The sequence below is a fragment of the Mercenaria mercenaria genome, chromosome 4, assembly GCF_021730395.1.
Source record: "Mercenaria mercenaria strain notata chromosome 4, MADL_Memer_1, whole genome shotgun sequence".
NCBI lineage: Eukaryota > Metazoa > Mollusca > Bivalvia > Venerida > Veneridae > Mercenaria > Mercenaria mercenaria.
Genome location: NC_069364.1, coordinates 17,153,779 through 17,167,685, shown reverse-complemented (window position 1 = coordinate 17,167,685; position 13,907 = coordinate 17,153,779).

The window sequence follows — 13,907 nt, the reverse complement described above, 5'->3', positions numbered from 1 at the left end:
TTTAATCTCTTAATAAATTGTTTTTGTAATAATTGTCAGTAATACTTATCATTTTAAGAAAGGCTGCACTATGTTAACATACTAGTGTATTCTCTAGGGGACTTCGATCAATCTTTCACATACATTAGCAACACGGCGTTGGGCAAAGAGTATTTTTTTTAATTCATTTACGTATTACAAATATCAAATACTAGGTTAAATGAGGATATCTGAGTCGCATTCAAAAGATTATTGATCAAATAGCTGTTTTAATTCACACACCTTTCTCCCTACAAAAATTATTAGCTGTCAGATCCTTTGTGCGAAACTGTACTCTATACTTAATATGACTTTTCATGCGTAAATTTATTTGACAGTAATATACTGTTATTATATAACGCAATTAAAGACCCTGTCTTAATTAATATTTGCAGTTCTGTTAGCTTTTTATAATGTTAAATCATTTCTTACCCAATTGACTATAACATCATGAAACAATGTTGTCATTTGTCACTAGAAAATGTATATTGCACTAATGTTTGCGTTGAGTAATAACAAATTTTGATAAAAGTAAAACCTGTCATAGTAGCATAGTGGTGATAGGATAGAAGAATTGCGATAGTAGGATGGTAGGATAGCTCGTTGTTTGTTTTGTTATGTTAAGGGTTGACACAATTTAGCCCATATGGTGGGCACTTAAGAGAAGAATCTCCGGCCTTTCGTAGGCCAACTGGATGGCTTCCTCACGTGAAGAATTCCTAATCCAAAACGAGGTTTTCAAACCCATATTGGAGAGAGGCAAATGATTCAAAGTCGTCGAACTTAACCACTAGTAGAATATGATGATAGGATGACAATATTCCTACTTTCGCACATACTGACAATCTACCATTGATATTATATTATCGTATTATCGCCGTCATATATTCTTATCATCCTACTATCCTACCGTGTTTACATCCTACAATCGCTATATCATATTTCTTAATCATCTGTGTCCTAGTATGCCATGAGCCAACAAACCTATAATCAACCTACCGGTGCTTGCATTTATGGCACAAAGACATTAAAAACATATTTTAACAAGGTACTTTCGTAATATGAATTAAGGCACCGCCTAGCATTGGGGATTTATCTTTTATATATCCGCTTAGAAAGAAATATTCAACGCTCAAGAAAGTGAAACTTTGCTCTAAACTGTAGTTTACATTTAGTGTCATCATACCTCTTACAGCGAATATCATACTTTGCAAAATTTACGGAAGCCATGCCGGTGACGTCATTCAGCGTTCTCGCACTAGCTTTTAGAATTTTGTTTTGTTTGTTTGCACTCCACGCAGAAACTTGACGGTCTTTACACTTCCTTACTGTTATAAAAGTGTTTTTCAGTTGCATGTAGTTTTCATTACGAAAAAGAAGTAAAATAATCATGTTAGCGCGGTTTACGAGTATCTATGACTGATTCGGGGTGCTCGGATGTTCATAAAGACAACCAGTCAGCGGATTTTACATAAACCGGAACCGGAAAACATCGAAAAAATTGCCTCAGTATATGCAAACAGCGAAGACGAATATCTATATACGGACGTTACCGTCTCGGGGATTTTCATCCCCTACTAACGACCATTGTACTGTAATTGTACTTTTAAACTGCCGTTATCCGACTATAATACAGTCGTCATTCTACCATTTTACTGTCGTTATCTTTCTATTTTATTGTCAATATCCAACTGTTATACTGTCGTAATCCTACCATTATACGGCCGTCATCCTGCTGTAATAATGTCGTCATTTCACCATTTATCTGTTATTCCCTTAATGTCATATCCCTATTCTATACATTGTCCATTATTCTATACTTCTATACTGTCGTTATCTGTTACTAATTAACTTGTTGTGTATTTTACTTATTCGATTATTTTCTTTTTTAATTCAGTCGTACTATTTTTCTATTCATACTTCGGTATTTTCTATTTACTTATTTGTTTCTATATACTGTTCCTATCTTTATAATTTCTACTATCTACTCAGTTTTTTATACTTCTAATTTTATTGTGTTATCTCTTATTATTTTCGTTTCTTAGCTTATAAACTACTATAGATACTAGTGATCTTTTCCTTCATCCTCTTCTATTTTGTACTGTCTATACCTGTATCTACATTTCGTTACTCTACCATTATCCTAATATTATACTGTCGTTATTTAACCTTTTCTCATTATCTTTCTATTTATTGTTTCTATCTAACTTCGTTACTCTTTTATTCTCCTTTTTACTGTTTCACTTTTTTCTATCATTCTTCGGTATTTTCTATTTTACTGTATTTTGTTTCTATTATACTGTCCTTATCTTACTATTACACTTTCGCTATCCTACTCTTATGTTGTTGTTATACTATCATTTTACTGTCGTTATCTCTCTATTATTCTGTCGTTATCCTTCTATTATATTGTCTTTATCCTACCATTTTCCTGTCGTTTTCTTTCTATCATTCTGTCGTTATCCTTGTATGATACTCTCGTTATCCTACTTTTATACTTCCGTGATCCTGCTATTTACTGTCGATATGAAACAATTATACTGTCGTTATCTTTCTATTACACTGTGACAGTCGCTATCCTAATATTATACTGCCGTTATCCTATTATTAAAATGTCGTTATCCTACCATTGTCTAAACATTATCTATCTATTGTACTGCCGTTATCCTACTATTATTCTGTTGTTATCCTACTATTATGCTGCAGTTATTCTACCATTTTCTTAACGATATTTTTCTGTTATTCTGTCTTTTCTCACTATTATACTGTTGTTATCTCCCTTTTATACTGTCATAATACTACTATGATACTATCCTTATCCTGCTTTAATTTATACTTCCATCTTCCTATTATTGTACTGTCGTTATCCTGTTATCATACTATTTTACTGTCGTTATCTTACTATTATTCTGTCGTTATCCAAGCATGATGCTGTCGTTTTCTTTCATCTTTACTTTGGCTATCGTACTATTATACTGCCGTTATCTTACTATTATACTAATGTCTTCCTACAATGTTATTGTCGTTATTTCACCATTTTCCTTATGTTATCTTTACATCTTACTGTCGCTATCCTATCATTATACTGCCGTTATCCTACTATCATACTGCTCTTATCCTTCAATTTTATTGTCATTATCCTGCTGTTATACTGTCATTATCTTAATTTTAAACTGTCGTTATCTTAGCTACCATTATACTATTGTTATTTTACCAATATACTGTCGCTTTCAATCCATTTAGCTTTCGTTATTCCACTACCATATTGTCGTCATGCCATTTGCTGCCGTTATCCTACTATTATACTACCGTTATCTTTCTATATTATTGTCGTTATGCTACCATTCTACTATCGTTATCCTATTATCAAACTATCGTTCTATCTTACAATCCTATCATTCTTCCAGCTTACATTGATAATTAAACGGTTGGTAATGGTCGACTGCTTCTAGTATGTTGGGGGATAATTAAATTAATATATTATATACATACATATGCATTTTACCTATTTATCTTTGAAAGTACGTGTTTATGAACATGCATTATAAAAAGTGACTCTGTTTTTTTTTTTCTTTTTCACTTTCCAAGGTTTCATTACCTTTCAGTTTGCTCAAGTACTTACGAAATAGAATCTTACAGCATATACACATGTACGTACATTTAATAAGTATGTCAACAGACATCAATTTGATCGATTACACTATATTTATAAAGGGTATTTCCAGTGATGAATAAACGTCGATGGCTACAGATGCGGCTACATTATTGATTATCAATAAAGCAGACAGCACTTTCTCTATCCATAGTTTTTGTATTAAGATAAATTAATTTTATATAATTTATAAGATAAAAAATTGTGTTTATGAAATGTTATATGTTTTTATGTTCTGTTATCATGGTTATAATGTAATTTAAAACCGAGTCATGCAGCCGACCAGTGTGTGCTATATTCATACAATTTACAAGTTTTAAACAGCGGAAGTTAATAATTATCCTATTATTTAAGGAGTACATTTTGAAACTACAAGTTATTGATCTGGATGTTTCCGTAACTTCAAGTGCGTTAAAGGTACATTGTAGTAGCAAATTTGAAATTTGGATTTACAGAAATGGCAAATTTTGTGTCAGTAAAGGATAATCCTTTACAATACAGAAGTACAAATATTACTAAGCGTGATTTGTTTGCTATACTGAGTGTTGCTCCGAAGTATATGAGCAGAATAATAGATGTAGACGAAGCTGGAAGACTTCTGCACATGCATGGGCTAATATCACGGAACAGCTTTGAAAATATCCGAACAAAAGTAAACTCATGCAAGAATAAAACAAAGTTCAGTGTGTTTTTGGTTGAAATTCTGGCTTTTTTGTCATTTGATGACTTGATCAGATTCCTAAAGATAATGAGATATTACGACTTTGCAACTGACCTATGGAACAGACGATATGGTAATACAGTTTTTGTCGTAAGCGGAGCTGACATAGGTGTTAGCGAAGATATCCTAACATACTATAGCCGAACGAAATGTTACATGGATGACAACGTATTTAAAGATAGAAAAACAGAACTGGAAACACGTTTCAACGATTTACGCGCATCGTTTTCTGGATTTTCTGACCCAGAGGAAAAGGCACATGCTACTTATAAGTTTGCTGCCGTCACGTTTCTAAGAATATCTCAGTTCAGGGAAAGATGTGTTAGAGAGCGTATTTTGAATGAAATGAGGGAATCTGTTCCTTCCGATGTTGACCGGACTTTTCCAGACATTGTGTACTATGGAAAGATGGCCAATACGGCTGTCTTTGCAGGAGAAACCGCTCTAGCAAAGGAATACATGCAAAAGGCTCAGCTGCTAGCTGAAAACTGTCAGCAGGCGTTTGTAAAAGTTTTCGCTCATCACGATGAGCAATACATCTACCGATTCCTCCTGTCGAAAAATCCAAGCGAGGAAAACGTCAAAAATGCTGTGGTATCCGGACAGCTTGGCTTAGATGTTCTTCAAGATCTTTCAGACGAAAAGGCGATGATCTGGCGAAAGGTATTCATTTCGGAGAATGCAATGAGTCTTTTGAAGATAAAGAATACCTTTGATATCCTTTATTCAGAGGAGGTGAAAGAAAAAGATAGGCGGTCAGCGAAAGAACTGATGCGTACCTTAGAGCATACAACCAATGGGAAGGAGCGAAGAAGAGAGATGGTGAATTGTTTGTGTAAAGCAAGAATTCATGAAGTTGATAATATCAGATTAGCACAAGAATATGCTAATCAGGCCAGGAGGTTTGCTCTTGAGGGGTCACATTTTCCTGCCGACCTAGTTAACATTACCAAATACAACATTTACCTTCGTGATAACACATTCATGAAACATCAAGGTACATCGTATATGGAATGATAGTATGACCTAATACATTGATAAGTAATTGTTATCGACTTTAGTACAGTCCGCCTATTATTGATTGTTACTGTTACAAAGATATTGCTCTTGGAAAGAAGATATATAATACTCATACTGTAAATTAACTTCCATTTTCATTTCTATCATATTACTAGAAAACTACTTGTGACACATCAGATAAGTTTTGGTGTCGGTTTTATATTAATGAAACATCTTTTAAACCGACTGTTTATACTTACTTTCTTACAGAAAACAGAAAATGTGGCAACACAAAGTGTGATGCACATAAGCCTAGATTTATGTAAAGACAGGACTATGTTACGAGAAAAGTTAATGAAAATCTGGAATGGTTATTATGTGATGTTATATTACACTGAACAAAGTTACAAAAATATCATAAGATTATTCTTGACAGGAATAGATGACAGTTGCAAAAATATTTTGCTACGTTTTATGAACACCGTCAATGAAATAAAAAGAAAAAATATAAAACGTGTTGTCATTGAATAATCCAGGCTTTAAAATAATGACCCTCGTCCGCTGAATCAGCCAAATACTTTCTCGTTGAACCGAGATTTGTGATCATTTGTACTGGTTCGCAAAAGAAAAAGATTTTATTCTGAAATTTTTCTGTTTTGAAATTGAGAACTGATATGTAAGTGTGCGTGCTTGTGCACAAAATATTCTAAAATATGTAGGTACGGTTTTCTATAACAAAGGAAATGTGTTACCTCAGTGATTTTAAGTAAGCAAATTGTGTACACAAATTTCCATTTGTGCATATTTTGCTCTAATGTGAATAATACTATGTTCAATTGTCCTGAAGTTGGCCAATAGATAATAAAATACATTTTGGAAACGGGAATTAGATGGCATTACATGTTTTCTAAAGGCTCTGGTCAATGTGAAGGCTCGAAATTAAGCATCATTTTTAGATATACGTACGTCATTAAATGAATTAGTTGAGAATTACACTCATTAGAAAATTTGTAAATCTTGTTTGTAATGCAAAACATCTTGTCAAAAATTAATTTTCTAAAACTTATGGGCGTTTGCTTAATGTTATAACGATCACCGTACATTTTCTAAACGCCCCAGCTTAAAATAGAATTCCATAATTTATATTTTGGCTAGTCAGGCAAAACACGCAACACGTTCTACAAATAACACATTTGTCAGGACACTTCTGGAATGCAGAAAAAAAAAAGCTTTTAACCTTTGCATAATTGAAGACATTTGACGTTATTGCTAACTGTCCCCTAATGAACATATTTATATATCTGGTCCAGAATATTTAAATGTGAATTGAGGGATTGCAATCGATTAGCCAAGTGGTGCTACTTCTGTACCACAGTCACCAGTGTTACGCAAAGACGGATTTATTTCTATCTTAAGTTTAAAATCTTTTGGTTTCCTGTTTACGACTTTGACACTACGTTTGTAACCTCGAACATCGATTGTATTGACATCAAATGCTCAGCGAGCCGTGGTAACATATTACAATTGAAATCCAATTTATCATGAACCGAAACTGAAACTGGGTAATTTGTCTTATGATATGCCTAATATACATGATATAAATTTTGTAAAAAAAGAATCGGCTTGTACTTCACAAGTAAATATGAACAGGCAGAAACAAATCCGTATTGTACCTTCTGCATTGTATGTTGCTGGACTACATTTATTAGTATGCATGACCGGACATAATTCTATAAATAGCGTACATAAGAAACGTCTGAAACAGAATATCCTTTAACAACTGTTGTTTTTTCTAACAGACGACAAAAGTCTTTATTACAATGGACATAATGACTGGACAAGAACCTGTGTGTCTACGTGACTAATTCATTTTTGTAAGTCCTGTGACAATAGCAAGTAAAACAGAAGAAAGATAACATAATGACACGGAGCGACTGAAGGGCCTGATTGTTTGGAAAATGTAGGATACAAGTAACCATTCTTATCCATTTTTACTATTCGACTTTTTTTTTTCATAAATATTCTAGCCTCAAGAGTGTTGAAAACCAATATCTTATTTACCTGATGATCTCTTTTTGTATCGTGTATAAATGTTAGTGTTTGTTTAAATTTTTTGAAGACATTCTCAATGTTCCCTCATATAATCAACATAGGAGCCGCGCCATGTGTAAACCAACATAGTGGCTTTGCGACCAGCATGGATCCAGACCAGCCTGGCTAGTCTGGATCCATGCTGGTTGCAAAGCCATTATGTTGGTTTTCTCATGGCGCGACTCATAGGATGAATCACAGGATTGACTGTCTGAATTAAAACTGAAGTTATAGCGTTGTGTGCATACCATTTTTCGACATTGTATTTATAATATTAGTAATTGAGATATAGTGTTTGTAACATTTTAAAAGTATTTTCCTGAAACATAATTATAGATATCCGTTATTAAATGTATTCTTATAAGAAAGAAAAAAAAAACACCTTGAAGAACCCTATCTATATTTTCAATATTTACAAAATGTTTAAACTATTATCATAAAAAATGTCGTTTGTAATGCACAGTATTTTGTCTGCAATCATGTTTTTGTTTTGGAAATAAGGTTAACAAAACGTATAGGCTTTGTTTAGTTTTATTGCGGCAATGCCTCCAATTTGCACTTCAGACGATCTACGTGACAAACATTTTACGCCCCCCACCCCTCCCCCGGATTTATATACTTACTTAATGTCCGAGCTACGTTCCTGCTTAAAACATACTTCAGACTAGTCAAGCAGAATATTTAACACGTTTTAGAAATAGTCCACTGGACTGTAAAAAAAATTGTATTATGGAGACGTTTTACTTTATTGCATAATGTGTAATAACAAACATATATCCGAATGTTATATGAAGCTTTGAAAGATTATAAAAAAGGGGTTGCAATTCATATGTGCACACAATCTATTTGGATCAATAGTATTAGAAAACAGTGTTATTTATGTACCGCAGTCAACAGAGTTTCTCTTTGAAACTGAAATAAAATCTTCTGGTTTCCCACAGTACATTTATGACCAATACGCATCGATTTTATTTTCTATGTTTACCGGCGAGCCGTTCATCATGAACGGAAACTGAAACCGGTTAATAGGTTAGGTTTTTACATAATGGGGGCAAGGGACAGTTAATTTGAAAATTCCACAAATCTGCGTTGATACCAGTGCGAACAAAATCATGAAAAATCCAATTTTGATAAATTCGAGGCAAGTGTTGAGCGAATGTATTGCATAGACTATGCACTTCATTATATGACATTTTCAGTCTGCCGATTCTGTTGCTTCTGTGACAAAAACGAGTAAAATGTAGGTTTCAGGACACTAAATTTTGAGGCAAAAATGGCCCAAAATGCACACCTTGCGCGACCTGTACCCTATTACCTGCAAATGACTGACCTAAAACACATGCATATTTTTAAAGCATGTGGCCATACGAAAATAATGGTGGGAAGAAAAGTGTCTCATAACCGTTTACTTTTTCCGCTATTTTGAGCTGAATCTGGATGGATGAATGACCGTTTCCATTTCGTCTGAATTTCGTTACCTCAGGTAAGACTTTAGACCCGACCGTCTACACGGAGCTAGGAAAATCGATTCAAGTTCATATTTACTTTACGCAATAACTACTCGTACGCAGGAATCCTCAGTTCTATAAACATCATAAATAACCAGTTGAATATAAATGCCTTTAAAGTGCATCTGTCTGTTTTATTTAAAAAACGTACCCGGGCCAAATGCGAAATTGGCCCCTGCCACTTAATACAGTCACCCTTCCCAGGTGTAAGTTAGATCGGCAAACCATAATAAATACATACCACAATATCCAATATCATTTGTGCTATTTATATCGGATCGCGCTGGAGCAACTTGATATAAAAGACATACTTCTCGAGTTCCCGTCATTGTCAGATAATTATATTCAAGTACATTTGAAACATTAATTAAGGCACAGCAAAACATTGTTAGTTTTTTGTGTAAAATATTGTTTACTAGTGTTTAAGCTCAGGCGAGCTGAAGGGTCAAGGTGCGTTATTTGTATAGAAAATAATCCTCTATCGTTCCTCTAGCACAATTAACATAAACATCTTTTTCTCTAAAACTACTTGTCCGAATCACACAAAAAGACTAGACAAGTAGCTGCATTTTCAAAATGCATAACCATGCCACCTGGAGTATGACCAAACATGTTGTTATTTTGAGTTTTTAAGTTTAAAGGTGATGATCATATGAAGGTCAATATCATTTATATATAAGTCAGTCTTTAGGTATTGCAATTAAGGCTTCATGAGAGGTAATGTAATGTGCAACACTTCTCACGCCCTTTAGCACCGACTTAAGGTGGAATGCGCCTAATTTGAAGTTCTTGGCTTCCGTTCGAAATTTTGTTTAATATAAAATTCAGCATATTCCTCATAGAATGCGTATTTTACTTTTTTTATATTTTTGTAACTTTTTTCTCTACAAACCTTCAAACACGACCATTGACGTCCATTTTTGATGAAGCATTATTTCACGTCCGTCAGACTGTTTTCTTAAATCGTTCTGTTCAGTCAACAAGTATCGATTTGCTTGTTTCTCATCATATTTTCATTTAAAAATGTTATTGAAATGGTGTAAAATTTGTGGAGATCATTTTAACGTTGAAGCCGATATTTACGTCAGAGCGACAAATATGACGTTTAGTTTTGAATAATAAGTTTGCGTTAATCTTGTCTCATGTAAAACTCAAACGATAGACTTTGACAAAAAAACTAACATGATCATGAAAACTTTATTTTCTGTCGATTGAAGGAAAAAATAATAGGTTCACCGAATTCATTTTCGCGTAAAATTACGTTACGCTACCCCTACCCCCAAATAACAACATAACTTAGTTTGGCTGTTTTTCTGATATATCTCTTATCAAATCTTAGTATTTTACATTCTCATTCATCAGTTGTTCACTACAGGTGTAAAAAGAATCATGGAACGTGAAAAAAAAGAGCTTTCCTTTTAAAAGAGGTCCTTATAACTGTAAAATTGGCGACTTCATTGAGAAATGGTTTGAATGCAGAATGTATAACATACGCAAATACGACAACTTTGCTTAAAATACTGATCATGTTATTTTTGAAAGTCGCTTTAAATATACTTTCTATATGATAAAGCTTATTTTTTCAAATTTTTCTTATTCAAAGTACCAATAAACACGTTTTCCGTTTAAACACTGCTAACATGAAGAATATTTGCATATGCAATTGTGTATATTGTTCGGAGTTTTCACACTTGAAACACAAACAAAAAGCATCATTATTATACAATATCATTGGTCAATATTATACAACAAATTCAAATATTCTAAAGGTTGTGATTTCAGACGTATGACCCTTGACTCAACCGCCCCTCCAAGGGAGTAAAGGTTGTTTTATCTTGTTTTTCTTAATATTATCCCTAACCCTCCCGAAGTACGCACACACGCACGCACAACCCAAGGTCTTACATTTTTACTATTTCGTTTCTTACTTCTCCACCCTAGTAACATCTGACCATAAGATAAGTTGCCATGGGCTTGCCCGGTTAATTACCCGCTCCACGCATACGTTCGCATAATTTGATGGCGGAATTTGGTTTTACGGGTCAGAGTTAATTTTTGAAATTTTATACCACAGACGCTATTTGAAATAAATCATAACTTCTACAAGTTCAGTATTCATGATATAAGAGAGGTTTCGTTGAGTTACAGCGAGTGTCAGTCACAACCGCTGCTTTCTTTCTTTCTTTCTTTTACCCCATCCGCTTAGCTCAGTAGGAGCGCAGATCTATGGATCGCGAGTTCGGTCCCCGGGTAGGGCATGCCGATTTGATAGAAGGCACGTGTCCGAAATCATTCGTCCTCCACCTCTGATTTATGTGGTGAAGATAGAAGTTATTTGTTGAGAATACAGAATCCAGGAACACTGGTTAGGTTAACTGCCCACAGTAACGTAGAAAAACAGAGCTAAACAAAAAAAAAATAATAATAATAAAAAAAAAATCTTTCTTTTTTTATGTCATGGAATGTTTTCTTTACTCGTATTTCTTATGTTTCTAATATTAGGAAACAGTATGATGTATGGAATATGTTTCTGTTATGTGTTTATGAATACAAGGATAACATTTGAACACACATGTCCGGAGAGCTAAAACCTCTTTGCAAAGTATGGTGTTTCTATCTAGCCAAGTATTAACCTTTTCAGAGCAACAGCCTCCATACAACAAGTATGCTGTTTTCCCGCGGTAATTCAGGAGGATTCACTTTATTCGAAATCGGGGTGTCCGACTACTCTCCTAACAACTGACACGGAAAATTTGTAATAAAGTTAGATAAAATAATGTTTACTCAAACATGATGTTATAATTACATAAAGGCTTTCTAAATTTTAAAAAGTTGTATTAACACTTTTTTCCGAGTTATGTTAAAATGAATATTTCTCATTTTCACCTACGTTTTACTTTTTTCTTACTGTGCCGAGGTTGGCCAGGTTCTGTTTACCCCAGTATTATTTTCTGAAGGCTGGTTGTTGTTCGAATCTGCTTCATTAAAAATGCACCTATATTAACTAGTAAGATATTTATGGCATATATTTATAATGTAGGCCTATATTTGTTTGCCTCAGTTCTATTAGACATTTACGAATTAAGTCTACGTGGACTGTGAACACCTAAGACGATCGATTTTTAAAGGGGACCGTCTCAACATGATAATTTTAATTTATGTGTGGTAGGAAAACATTCCAATAATGATGGGAAGGTCTGGCTTATTATGTTACCGCACAGGATAAGATTTGGATTTGTCTGTCCGTCTGTCTGTTCGCCAGAGAGGTGTTTTGTTATGCATATCGCAAAAAGTATTTGATCTAGCGTCACAACACTTTCCCGAAAGGTTCTTCAATATCATAAGTTGCGCATCTGCGGCAAAGTTGAAAAGATGAGCTTATCTGTTCGCAATGTATCCGTATTCCATCGTCGTCGTCGTCAGAAATAAAAATAAATCTTAACTGGGTTAGCTGGGATCAAAATGTAGGTCAGCAGGTAAAACATTGTGAAAACTGTGGAAAACGTAATATCTTGCGTCTCCATTCCTTTGTTGTTATTATACGCCCGAAGGAACGTATTGTAGCGGTTCTCGTATCGGGTGGCCTCGGTAGCTCAATTGGTCGAGGCTGCACATTTTTCCTGAGACTGTTACAGTATTTTGGTGTTCGTCTGACCGTCTGTCTGTCTGTGTGTCCGTCTTAGGGGTCAAAGGTCATAAAACTTTGTTTCGAGTGCGATGTGTAACTCTTAAACTGCTTGAAGGATTTAAAAAATACTTGGCACAAATGTTCACCACATTGAGACGACGTGCAGAGCACATAGCTCGCTTCAAGGTAAAGGTCACACTTAGAGGTTAAAGGTCACATGACTTTGTTTTGTGTTTATGTTGCTTTGCATTGCGGTGCTCTTGGTTTCATTTGGCAGATTCTTTTTTTTTTGTTCACTTACAATATTTTTTATTGAATTACTTCCCTTTTATGTTACTAGAAATAGGCTATTTTGTAACTTTTTTTATTATTAGCCGTAGGTAAAAACCGAGACCACTTTTCTTTGGTACAACATGGATGGTACCTGCAAATTTAAGGTGTATTTTGACACATCTGTATCTGTTAATAATTTTAGTGGACTAAGAGTTTTTCGGTGAATTTCTTCCCTTTGTTGTCATTTTCCTTAGGACTTCAACAGTAAAGTTCTTTAAATTTTGCTCCCATCCTCTGAAATTTGACTTTATCAAAACCTTTGGGGGCCTCCGTGGCCGAGTGGTTAAGGTTGCTAACTTCAAATCACTTGCCCCTCATCGATGTGAGTTCGAGCCTCACTCTGGGCGTTGAATTCTTCATGTGAGGAAGCCATCCAGCTGGCTTACGGAAGGTCGGTGGTTCTACCCAGGTGCCCGCTCGTGATGAAATAATGCATGGAGGGGCACCTGGGGTCTTCCTCCACCATTAAAGCTGGAAAGTCGCCATATGACCTATAATGTGTCGGTGCGACGTTAAATAAAACAAAATAAAATAAAAAACTTTTACCAAAAATTCTAAGTTAAAAAGGGACATAACTCTATCAAAATTCAAATCACAGTTATGAGGATTGTTTTTCCTGGTGTAGATTTCGATAGTAAATAACTATTTTAAGTCTAAAGTCAATAGCTTTGATAGTAACAGAGACATTTGACTTTATCAAAAACTTTAACCAAAAATTCTAATTTAAAGGGGGCATTATTCTGTTAAAATTCAAATCAGAGTTATAGGGATTGTTTCTCCCGGTGTAGACTTTGATAGTAAATAAGTATTTTAAGTTTCAGGTCAATAGCTTTGGTAGTAACAGATATATTTGACTTCATCAAAAACTTTAACCAAAAATTCTAAGTTAAATAGGGGCATAATTCTGTAAAAATTCAAATCAGAGTTATAGGGATTATTTCTCCTGGTGTAGACGTT